Consider the following 13,732-nt stretch of genomic DNA (forward strand, 5'->3'; position numbering starts at 1 on the left):
TTCGATTAGATCCTCATCAGGCTTTACTCTAATATACAGTAATATTTATATGCATATACGAAATTATTAAACCAATCAAGGCAGTTTATGAGTCAATGATAACACTGGAATAGATTACATAATCAAAATTAATAATAAGTAGAAAGTACAAATTGATAGTGTAATGACGAGTGTACTAGTTGTGATAAGAATAATAAAAGGCTTGAATCAATGTTACATAATAGGAAAATAGGTCAATGATTAGAAAAATATAGACACTGAAATAACATTCATAGAAATTATAAGATTACGTAATAAGAAGTGTTCAGATAATTGGAAGCGAATATTAGAAAAATTATAAGTAAATAATTGATAGGGGTTAAATTTCATTGAAATCGTGAACCGATCAGTGTTGGTCTGGCATTGATTGGTTCATAATTTTAATAAAACTTCACCAAATGTGAACATTAACATTAGGATGTAGATGTATTCGACTCATGAAACCTGAATTGCAAATAACTTGTGTCCTTGATTCTACTACTAATGAAAATCCGTCTACACTGCTAAAACAACTTAATTTTTTCTGGTTAGCGTTTTTTTAGCGAGTGGGTTTTCTACGGGGTGTGGTCGTTAACCTCATGCCCAACCCTCCACCTTTACCCGGGCTTGGGACCGGCAGTAGCCCCCGGAGGAGCTACAGGCGGAGTTTGCTAAAACAAAGTTTATTTAAAACAAGTGAAGTACTTGTAATTTCATAACTCATGATAACTTTAAAGCATTTGACAAATAAGACAATTAGGATTATATATATGAAGTATAATATTTCTAATTAATGGGTATTTCTACTAAGAAAAGTAGTTGCACATTTTGTAATGAAAGTGAATTTTTAGTTTTTATCACTACTGAACAAAAGTTGTTTTCATTCATTTAACGGACAACGGCTAACTGTCTTACCATATTATTGTGAAACAAAGATGATTGTTCATGAAAATCATGAGGGTTTAAGAAGCAGAATTAATAAAAAAGTACTATAACGTATTCATAACAAGTATTAAAAAGTTGATAGGATGGTTCCCATGTTTCAACTATCTTATTAAAATAGTACTGAAGTTATAGATTTTACACGAAACCGTTAAGCTGTACAAACTCTTGACTTATAATTGTTGACTGTTTAAGATATCAGTTTTAAGTCAGTATCTTAAACTGCCATTCCATCAGTTAATGAGACAAAGTCATGACGTTTAATTGTTATAGTAATTAGCATCCGCTAAAAGTTCAAGAAAAATATCCGTTTTCTTTTTGAAATTTAAATTACTACGAGTTTTGCAACCATCTGCCAAGGTCTATGAACTTACAAATACACTGTTAGGTCTATCAAAGCGTCCAAGTCATGCAGATGAGGAACGCTCCAAATCGAAGTTAACAAAATAACTATTTGTCTAAAATTACGGTTCTTTATTGAATAATATACAAAAATTAGTTACAAACCTTAATTTGTGAGGTGTCTATGGCGGTTACCATGTCTTTTTATCTGAAATAAAAAAGGCTTCCTGTAACCGCAACATAAGGAATAATTACAACATACGATGGTGCCAAAGACAGCTGTTAGCTGTGTCTAAACTGGGTGACAGTTTACCAACAAACAAAAGCCGAACCAAGGGCAAACAATAAGGAATCTGCTGCGTTCAAACAGGAGTTAAACAAATACACAAATTGTAAATAACCATTTAAATGATTGGGATAAAGTAATTATAATGATAAATACAATTAATGTTATAAGTATATGTAAATATTTCAGGATATCACACAAACTTGTGTCACAACGTAAGCGTTGAAATTGCTAAGAATACGATTTACTGAATATTAATAAGTAGTATAAAACAATACTCGAAAGAAGCGATGGGAGGTGAATAAGGATAGAGAATGTAAAACAGACATAACACTCTATATCATATTACTTTAATGAGACAGTTTAATGAGTTGAGGATATGTAACAGGGCTTTTCTTTGCAAGATGTATACACTATACATAAATAGGTAAGAAAAAAATGAAAAAAACTAGCATAATTTACACTTCGGTCATACAATAACATGGAAAGTTTTTGCTCATATTGAAAATTTGGAAAGAAAACGTAGCAAATCTTAGCAGCAAATGATTAAATGATATTGGAATTTGAACTTCGTCAATAGACATTATTTCCATCATAGGTTGATATTACCTTAAGAGCTACGTAGACGCCGGAAATACAGAAAATCTATTATTTGACATAGGAAATGATCAATGACACGTTTTGCTGTAGTATCACTGTTCATTTATTGTGATTTATGTACTTTCATAAGATAAATTTCAGATAATACACAATCATTTATTCAATTTAATGAATTTAACTTATTACATGATTTAATTTAAGTTTCTATTAGAAACGTACCCATTTCGTAATGCGAGATCGATGAGTTTATCTATTTTGACCAACATTGATTATAATTTCAAATATTAAATTTAAATATCATCATCAAGTACATTATATGTAGGTATGTGTATAATCAAGAAGGAAATCCAATTATCCGCTTAATTTTTAGATGAAGAGATGATCACCTTTTGGTACTTATCAAACTAAAAAAATCTAATCATTTTCATGGATGAGTTAAAGTATTACAGTTACATTCTGTCATACGTTTCACTATTTTAAATGTCAGTCAGATATGATATGGAAGTTCAACGTTTACAGTCCTAAAAAACTATATTATGTTTAACAATGATAAATAATGTATAATGATAATCAAGTATGAAACGATGTTTAGTGAAATTCGTTCAAAATATATATAGACTAGCAGGAGCTAAAAGCAAACGATTTAGGATACACATTGAGGAAATCACCTAACTGCGTCACAAGGCAAGCCCTCAATTGGAATCCTGAAGGCCGAAGGAGAAAAGGAAGACCAAAGAACACATTACGCCGAGAAATGGAAACAGACATGAGAAGAATGAACAAAAATTGGATAGAACTAGAAAGGAAGGCCCAGGACAGAGTGAATTGGAGAATGCTGGTCGGCGGCATATACTCCATTGCGAGTAAGAGGCGTAAGTACGTAACTAAGTTACTAAGTGTAAGCAAACGATTATCATGTTAGTTATTCTATTTTGTAAAATGATATTTCGTTGAAAAAAATTAAACTTTTTATTCTTTTTTAAAGTGACCTCATTAGTGGCATCTTAAAGTATGATGTGATGTAACATTTGGAAACTTATTATATATAGACGAAAAAGTAGATTTAATTATTATAAACCATATATAAGTAAATTATTTTCTGTATATTTTTTCAAGAAATAGAATATCAGTTCATCTTACTATATGAAAGTCTCCAAGTATGACATCAGTATGACCTAGGAATTTAAATACTAATATTTGCATACGATTTATGAGATATACTGAAATAACTTTCACCTAATACGCATTAAATTTGTCAACCCGTTTCATCACCTTAGTAGTGAATTCCTTACCTATCCAATATTATATAATTGTATTCACATTTCATTTGTAACTATCTGATATCTGATTTCATTAAGCGCCTACACAAATTACTGATATTCTGAGACTATGCAAACACTAATTTCATTGTGGAATATTAATTAACAAACATATGTGTAAAGTATGTATGATAACTTTTGTGACATTATTACTGTCAAATAATGATTATCAGATGAACTTGTATTATTATGGTTGCTTCTGCTATTATTACTGTTCAACCACATCTCTTTTATGACTTTTCTGGTCAGTGTTATTTAGCAATATCTTTTCTACGGAATTTCGTAAGGATCAGTCGTGTACGGACCAAATCGCGACGTTAGGAATCATCGTTGAACAATCAGTTGAATGGAATTAGTCACTATACATCAACTTTATTGACTATGAGAAAGCATTTGACAGTGCAGATAAGGGCACTTTATGGAAAACTTTTAGTTACTATGGTGTGGGTAACTGAGAAAATCGTCAAAATCATACGGAATTAATACGATGGACTACACTGCTAGGTCAAGGATAGAGGACAGCTGACAGACACATTCCAAGTGAGGACCGGAGTCAGACAAGGCTGCTTACTCTCACCCTTTCCCTTTCTTCTGGTGGTTGACTGGATTATGAAAACCTCCACATCTGAGGGAAAGCGCGGAATATAATGGGCAGCTTGTATAGAGCTAGGCTGTTTGTACTTCACAGATGACCTAGTTCTCCTATCCCATACACACGAACAAGTACAGATGAAGACAACTAGTGTAGCAACAGCCTCTGCATCAGTAGGCCTCAACATAAACAAGCGTAAAGTCAAGACCCTCAAATACCAACCCAATCTCACTTGATGGAGAAACTCTGGGATAAATGGAAAGATTCACGTATCTGGGTAGCATTATCGATGAAGAAGGAGGATCTGATGCAAACGTAAAAGTGAGAATTGGCAAAGCAAGGGCCACATTCCTACAGTTGAAGAACATGTGGAACTCAAAACAACTTCAACCAATATCAAAGTGAGAATCTTCAATGAGAGCGTCATGACAGTTCAACTGTACAGATGATGTTTTACAACCAATATTTTCAAAAATTAGTGATTAATTTAACACCAGGAATATTCCAACCACAAAACAACCGACTGAAGTTGGTTACACCACAGATTAGTGAACAGAAAGGCAAAAAATTTCAAATTTTGTGTGTTTTATGAATCTTGTTGAAGAGGATATAAGTCAGATTTAGTTCCTATTTATTTAGAAAAAACTTTAGTTGACTAATAAAAGCAAGTATTATATGTGTTATTCTTTCATACAAAGTGAATTTATTTCAGACTAATGAGAGGCTGATAAATTTATCTGATATCTGTTAGAACTTTGATCAACACGTATATATTACATCGATAATCTTTAAGCATGATTATTTGATTTAATTAAATAGAAACTAAATATCATTTTCTTATTTCTTTACTTCTGTCATTTCCTCAACAAAGGGTTCTTGAATTGTATTAGAGTTCATGTGACCAAGTAGTGATTATGAAAGCAGTAAAACTGTTTAGTTCGACCATTATTTAGATCGTTTTATGCCTTTATGACCGGTGACCTATTTGACTAATGACCCAGTGACCAATGAACAATGACAGATACCTTAACACCTTTTGATACCCAGTGTTCAGCATGAAGATAATACTAGCAAGCACATAACATCTCTATTGTTATCCTTTTTGTTACATAAGTCAACTCATATAACAAAACAGAGTAATTTCCTGACCACATACCAACATAAAAAGGGGACTGCAATATGCCCATAACTTTACTGCAAGTAAAAGTGGAACTGAGTGATAGGTACGTACTTAACTAACAATAACTGAAGAAAGGTAAATTATGAGACCATAGTTAGTTCGCCAAACGAAAGATCACAGTTAGCACAATCTGAGGACTCGATAATCCAAGTACCTAATTATTATACAATAAGAATATACGCAATGATTCTTTAAAAGTTAGCTTCCCCGATATTTCAAAATACACTATATTGGTTTTCAGGACGCTATCTATTGTAAATTACGTATTATTAGGCTGTCAACTGAGAACTGCCGCACCAAACTGTGAATGGAGATTATAGTACTGTTTTGTGTAGAGTAGTATAGTTGTTTATTATATAATAGGTCACATTAACCATTATCGTCAAGATATAGCTTAATTCTGTCAATTAATCACAACCATGTTGACTTCTAATCGACAAGTGAATGAACACAGATATCTGTATGGATTGAGTAATAGAAATAGTCCATGTGAGATGGTGGAGAAGACATCATCATCACAAACTTCGGGTGATGTTCAGAAGGACGATGAAAGCTCCATGACCAAACCATCCAGCTCAGAGAGCAAACCTACATCAAAAATAGTCTATGTGGCATCTAAACATGTTTTTGCTCCAAATAAATCAGAATTATTTACATAATACATTTTTTATATCCCTGTCAAATTAATTGAAAAAAACAAAAACCCTATTCAAATGATGACTAAATAATTTTAGTCATTGCTTTACTTTTAACAGGTTAATCAGTTTTTAATGATTGCATTGGGCATTTAATAACCAGAGGTTTATTTTGAATTATGCAATTGTCTACCTCACCATACTGTTCTTAAGCCGTTTAAAAACACTGGTATTACGTTTGATTTCAATATTCATTTGATCGATACAGCTACTACTGTACATATTTCATACTTCATCCTCTATATTGACCAGTCAGGGAAGCTGTCTAAAATTATTTAATCAAATTGAAACAAATTTACAAATTATTAATCACTCGTTTGTGAAAAGTGTTGTGTGTGCAAGATTTTTCTTAGTGCTGATGATATTCTGACTATGAAGCCGGTGATGAGGGATCGAATTTGTCAGGGAGTATCAGTCCCCTCAAGATTACAGGTATACCTTGCGGATGAGCGCCGAATAGCCCAAAACCTAGGCTTAGAGTTTGCTGTTGACTACCTCCAACTGCCACCTTAAACTAAAACATATTTTGCTCATCAGCTGTCGATCCGTATGCACGTTTCAGTCAACAAGGAAGGGAACTACACAGTGAAGTGTTTGTGTCTGTTATAACGTATGAGCTCTTAATATATATGAACGTGCAATTAGAGAGGTAGTGGATTTTATTGATCAGACGCAAATGATGATACTTGAAATCGTACGAGCAGTCTTGAGTGCTATTCGGTCCTTCCTATCTGCCTAGCCCAGCCAGTTGAGTCCAGAACATAAATAACAGCCTCGGCAATATGAATCATTATTTACAAACACACTGGGTTTTTATACAAACCAAAGTAATCAATAAACTGATTATAACTCAAGAATCGTATGATTATAAGTCAAAGGTCAAAATAAAGCTAATGATAAGAGAAATACGAATATGAATAGTTCAGTTACGTAATAATTGTACAATAGGAAATAGGCATATTACATTGATCCATAAATAGACCTAAAAGTTACCATTCGTAATTCACCGAGGGATATAACAGTGGCTGACTCCCAACTGTGAATCTTTAAAGCAGTAGGATTTGTTTAAATTCTACTGGTACAACTCACTAATGAGTTGTGACAATCTTGAAATCGAGATTAAGTGTAGTTGATCGACAAACTAATAAAATTGAACTTAAAGGATTACTTTTTTATGAAGTTCAAGTAACCAATATAAATGAGGATATCCAAAATCCGTGGGTTTGTATTGATACAAGGGCTCAAATTAGTAGTTCGTAAAATGAACTGTACATCAAAGATCATTATCACTAAAAATCCAACTCCTATACTTAACTAAAAACCTAAAGAAAATGTAAATAATAGTGTCATATTCCACTGTGCTTATCAAGTCACTTGCGTGTGTGGCCACACATAAAAATGGAGAAGTAATCGCGATTTCCCAGTAAGGGTCTCTGGACATTTGCCAAAGTAGTTGCAGAAACACATATGATCAAGTCACACAGGTCGAATGAGAACTCGTGACTAGTGGATCTAATCCGCTTCGGGTGTGAGGCAATTTCCCACCGAAGACAATAGAAGATGGTCGCACAATTTTATGGATTGGTTGATGTTAGACATCAACACCGCTGGATGCCAGCTCAGTGGTCTAGAGGTGAGGCGTTCGCGCGCGAAACCAAAGGACCTCGGTTCGAGTCATGCGTTCAGGACTATGGATGCGCACTACTGAGAAGTCCGATACTAGAACGAAAGCGCTGTCCAGTGTTTCCAGGTTTTCGATGACGTTTAACATTGATCGATTCATGATTTCAATCGAAAACTTATCTTCTACTACTGCTAAATACATAATTGAAAAAAGTCATAAGATTGATGTTAGCTCAGCCTTTGTGGTTTTGTACGGTAGTTGTCTACGAAGGTTCATTGAAGCCCTAGTCATACAAAATTTTAACCCCCTTATATATTTAAAACAGTTTATTCTCACCCTAAACCTACTTTGGTAATATTGGTGTATTATCCAGTGTGGTGAGTTTCATGTTGTTTTCCACATTATTTACTTGATTGTTTTTATTTCCTTATTTCTGAACAGACTCATGTTGAGACGAAATTGTTATATATTCCTTTCTCGTATTCAATGATTGTCCATCTGTGATCATTACATGATCCAAGCTATCTTTAGGTCAAATATAAATGACTGATTGTATATTTGTTTAGTGGTTTTACATTCATTCATTCACTTAACAGTTACAAAAATTCATTAAATGATCACGTTTGTGAAGTGATGCTTTATATTCTTCTTTCAAGGTTCTTGTTTTTTCCACATAACTGCAATCAACTTATTGACATAAATTATAAGAAGATACTATTTGGTTCGATTTTTCCTATAAGTCTACGATTCTGGTTTCTCTGCATTTTGTTAAACGCAATACATATTTTGAGATCAGCATAAACTGTATTATGGTTTTAATTATTTCAAAAATAAATTATAAATAGGAAGATCACATACAGTGGACTATATTATAAATAATTTTCGTACAATACCACCATTCTTATTGAAAATGTAAGACTTTGTCGATTATGGTATGCAATGGATTGTTGTTGTAAATAGAATACATGAATTAAAGTATGTATTGAATAATCCAAGTCCTATCTTACTTAACACTATCATCTATTTCTTTTAATATACCTGATACGGGAATTATGTATAACAGTTTGTTTGTTTATAGTTCATTGATACTACTAATACTTCAGTAGTACTATAAGTATATTCATAAAAGTAACTGGAGTACTTTTAAGTTTGTTTTCATTATCATGACTGTGATGATAATGGACATCCTCCAGCAATCAATTAATAATGCCTGAATGCTTATCCACTGAATTCGTTATCAGACATGATCTGAAATTGTTATGGCTGAGACGGTAATCGTTGTCATTTGCTAGATTTGCCAATTAGATTTCCGATTATGATTTTTCTACTGCGCATATGCTGTTCCGTCTATAGTCTTGACTCATTTATTTTGATTAATCATACGTACCTATCGATACGATTAACTTTGGGCCGAGGCTAGTGTACGCCTCACTCTTACTGACCAATCAGTTCACAGGCCTGAGTCCGAAAGGAGAGGGCAGTAGACAAAATTTTATCAGTATATTTCAACCACTTAGTATTTATCTTAAACACTCGTTAGTTTTTGTACACGAATTATCATACCAAAATGCACTCCAAATACGAAATCGTACTTTACATATAACCGTGCCATATGAGATAGAAAGCGAAACTAACAGTACATAATTACTTGGTAATAACTAAGCTGTAGTAAAATGCATGACAATAGGTAACAGGTTTTCTGGAACCTTATTATTGGGAGAATATAGAAACAAAATAATACACTTACCTTATAATTATACAAAAATAATACGAATAACAATAGTCTGTAAAATAGTCCCCAAAGTTTCTATCTCTTCAATATTTGCCGGATTACGCTAAAAACCATTAGCAGTTTTAGATTAATAAGTTAGAGGTTTTCATACCTAAAAACAATCTCTAGTTGCTCGAGTTGTTTTCATGTACTGATTATATGGTAAAAATTAACAGAGATAGTTCATCTGAATTTATAGCGCTAATCAGTAATAATGTAGAAATAGTTTAGCTTTCCAGCTTCCTGATAACTATCAAACGGTTGCGTCTGTAGTCTTAATGAAATCTCATTTTCAGGATTGTCAAACTGATTTCATTCCACAAATATATTACAAACTATGTTATTAAATTATTTTTGGGACATCTTTAGAAGCTAATCACTTGATATATCCGTATAACAGAATAACCTTCAATTAAAGAAATCACGAAGTTATTGGTCTCTATTCTCACTAAAACAAGACTTCGTTTTTCATATCAACATCATTTCGTGAATTGCACCTAAAATAAAGTCACTACGTATTATCATTTTACAATGAGTATCAACAATGAGGTTTACATAGGAGAGAGCTGCATACTACAGAAAGTAAAAAGTTGACTGAAACGAGACTTGGTGTAATTCTACTTACTGACAGAAGTAAATACCACAAAAGTGTTCTCAAAAGAGAACGCTGGTGCATTAGACAAACAGAGACATCCGGTGACAGAAACTACCTAGAGTGGCTAGATACAGGGGAGATGTAACATTACCGTCACTGAAATACATACTGAGCTTTCAGAAATTAAGTGTTTAATTACCTAATAGACCAGTCCGGGACAGGTTTATATAGTACAAAGGAAACAATGCAGAAAATTGTAAGTACAATCAAAATCATAATAGGTCTGCATATTGTCAATGTCAAGTTATTTTTGGTCAAGGAGACTCTTTGTTTAAACCTTATGACTACTTAAAACTAATTTAAGTAGTAACAGAAAATTATCAAAATGTGTGAGAAATCACAAATCTAATCTTTCATTAACGTAACTACTACTACATTTTTGTTTCTCTATATATACTTTAGTAAAAGTTTCAGATAATAAGAAAATGCCTACTTTTTTTATCTAATTAGCACAATCCTAGTCATATGATCAGCTTACCACATTATTACATGAAAACAGTATGAAGTGTCTAAATGAATTATAGATTATACTTGGTTAAAAGTTTGACAGAAAAGTGAAGGTAGAAATTACGGAATATAAGGAAAATGAATTGTTCGGAATATCATTTACCCTTCAGGCGAAGAAGGATTCTGACGGAATGACCTAACTAAATAAATCACCAAAAATCACCAGTTAAAATGGAGAGTTCTGTATTTCAAAACATTGAAAAGGGCCATATTTCAAACTAGGACAATGCAAATCAGTGAACAGCTTGATTCCTTCATGCTTCTAACATTTATGAGAGACGACATCTAACTCTTTGAGGAGTACAGCCTGACGAAGATCGAATGAAGGACAATATTGTTCACTTATTTATTTTATAATTTTACAGTAAACAGGTTTAATCAGTTTAAAGAAAATTTTTCTCATGTTCTTATAGTAACTAGGGTTTCGCTCAAGATAATATCGAATTGAACATCAATTTTGTCAATCCAATTTAAAACAAATAGTCATCAATGATCGTGCAAGTGATCGATGGAATAGAGTCAGATTAGGCTCATTCTGCGTTTTTTGTGATTACCATCTAATTCAGTTTGCGAAGAACTCCACATTCTCCAAGTGAATAAAAAATATTGTGCTTGTTTGGAGGCTTTAGGTTCCTGTGTTCAATAATGTATCATATAGTAAGTGCGTATTGAAAATGAATTTCAAACTACATTCAAACAAAGTTTTTGTCTCATATAACTTGCTTTAGGTGACGTTCTAGTTTACAGCAGTTTGTAACAAGAATCCCCAATCACAAAACACTCAGCTCAACTAGAATTTATTTCTAACATAAAAATTTTAAGATACTGATCTATAGTGAAAACTCTGCAGACACAGCTATCTAAATACTAAAAATATCTGTCACTCTTGAGATAAAACATACTAATGCATCATAAAACGGAATAAGCATCAATTATCCGTCAGCTAGTTCAAAGATGTTTAGTCCGTTCATAGAAGATTTCTCGTAAATTTGGTTTCTGTTAGGAAAACTATGAATATAAGGGGCGGTAATACTATTTAGCATACTAAATCAAAATAACTGAAATGATATTCAAACCGGTAATTCTGTGGCAGTGTAATCACTTATTTAATTACCGAACCCCTTTACAGAAAAATCAGTAGTTTGTCAATGTTATCATTTAATGACTAAATCCGTTTTTGATTGAGATCATGAACCCGATTGATGTTAGACGACCATTGAAAACCTGGAAGCGCTGATCGGCCATTTCGCTCTACTGTCAGACTCCTCAGCAGTGCGCGTCCACGGTCTCGCTCGTGGGATTCGGACCCATGACCTATCGATCTCGCCCGAATGCTTAAACTTTTGCCCACTGATCTGGCATCCAACGGTGTTGATGTCTAACCTCAACCTACCATGTGCTCACTATTGACTAGCTTCGTGAGGGAATCCTCGGAGTTCTAGTGAGACGAGAAGTCATTACCAGTGGGGCTAATCCGTGTCAGGTAGAGACAGGTATCTTTCTCAGTACAATGGAAGATGATCGCTCAATTTCGTGGATTGGTTGAGGTTACACATTACCACTGTTGGATGTCGACTAAATGGTCTAAAGGTTTAGTGTTCGCGCGCGAGACCGATAGGTATTAGGTTCGAATCTTGTGAGCGGAATCGTAGATGCGCACTATCGAGGGATCCCATATTAGGACGGAACCTCTATCCAGTGCTCCCAGGTTTCCAATAATAGCCTAACATCAATCGGGTTCATGATCTCAATCAAAAACATAATAATCTCCACGAACTCCATACTGATAACTTAATCCGTTGCCTAATATTGATAAAAAAGATTTTCGTACTGTATTTTCAGATAACAACCATAGTATTTATAAATAAAGCCAAGTAAAACAGGAACATTATTGATATCTTACCTTACATATAGGTTAATTCAAATCAATAATTTATGAAATACTCATTTACATACTTATGAATCAGTTAAAATAATTTGAAAGAAAAAAAGGTATCTGTTTATTCAAATTATTTTATAACTGGCATAAATAATGAGAGAAAATCTAACGAATCATTGAGAATATTTTCTTTTCTTTTTTTTCTTTTTTCTATTACTAATCCATTGTATTATGTCTTATATGGAATCAATATAATTTTAGATACATAGATTCCATATGTTGAATAATTAATTCTAATGTAATTTATTCTTATTTTACAATAAACTTGAAATGTTAATATATAGTTGAAATCATGAGTCAACTGAAGCTAGACCACCATGGAAAACCTGGAAGCATTGGACGGCCGTTTCGTCCTATTGTGGGATTCCTCAGAAGCGCGCATCCACGATCCCGTCTCGCGAGACTCGAACCCAGGACCGGCCAGTCTCGCGCCAGAGCACTTAACCAATAGACCACTGAGCCGGTATCCAATGGTTTTAATGTCCAACTTCAACCAATCCACGAAGTTGATTGAGTTTTAATTAAAAAAACAACTTTTTTTATCAAATAGGTTTCAATGGATGAAATAACGAAGAAGATCGAAATGTGGTTTATTGTCTTGTTGTTATCATTAGATTTAATTTTACAATTATTTTATTATAAACTTGAAACAATAAATTAATTATGATATAGATATAGTGAATAAATTCAACTGAAAATTTCACTATGTATTATTAATCTGGTTTTACAGAGTACTTAAATTGTTACAAGTCTTAACTTCCCAGAAATTCTTCAATATGGTGATAATGCTTTTAACATTGTGTATTTAGATACTAAACAATAGATCACATTTGTTAAGTAGATTGATAAGTATTGAAGTTCATAATTACATTCAAGAAATCACTGAACTGCATCACGAGGCAAGCCCTAACATGGAATCCGGAAGGGAAGCGTAAATAGAAGCAGATATAAAAAGGATGAATAACAATATATATAATGTCCCCACCAAACCAATTTTATAGAATGATATCAAGGGACCCATACAAGCAAACTGTATGAAAACAAATACATAAATGAATTGAATTTATTAAATGAACAAGGCAGCAACCAGAAGTCTCTATTGCACTGATAGTGTATAACTGTTTCCCCTTAATAATGGATAAAAGAAACATGTTATTGATTCACCTGTGTTGAACTAATAAATGGCCATATTTTTTTCGAGTATATAACCGATTAGAGTATCTAGATATCTAAGATGTCTATCTGAAACATCAACGTATCAG

This window comes from Schistosoma mansoni, assembly GCF_000237925.1.
Source record: "Schistosoma mansoni, WGS project CABG00000000 data, chromosome 1 unplaced supercontig 0010, strain Puerto Rico, whole genome shotgun sequence".
Classification (NCBI taxonomy): Eukaryota; Metazoa; Platyhelminthes; class Trematoda; order Strigeidida; family Schistosomatidae; genus Schistosoma; species Schistosoma mansoni.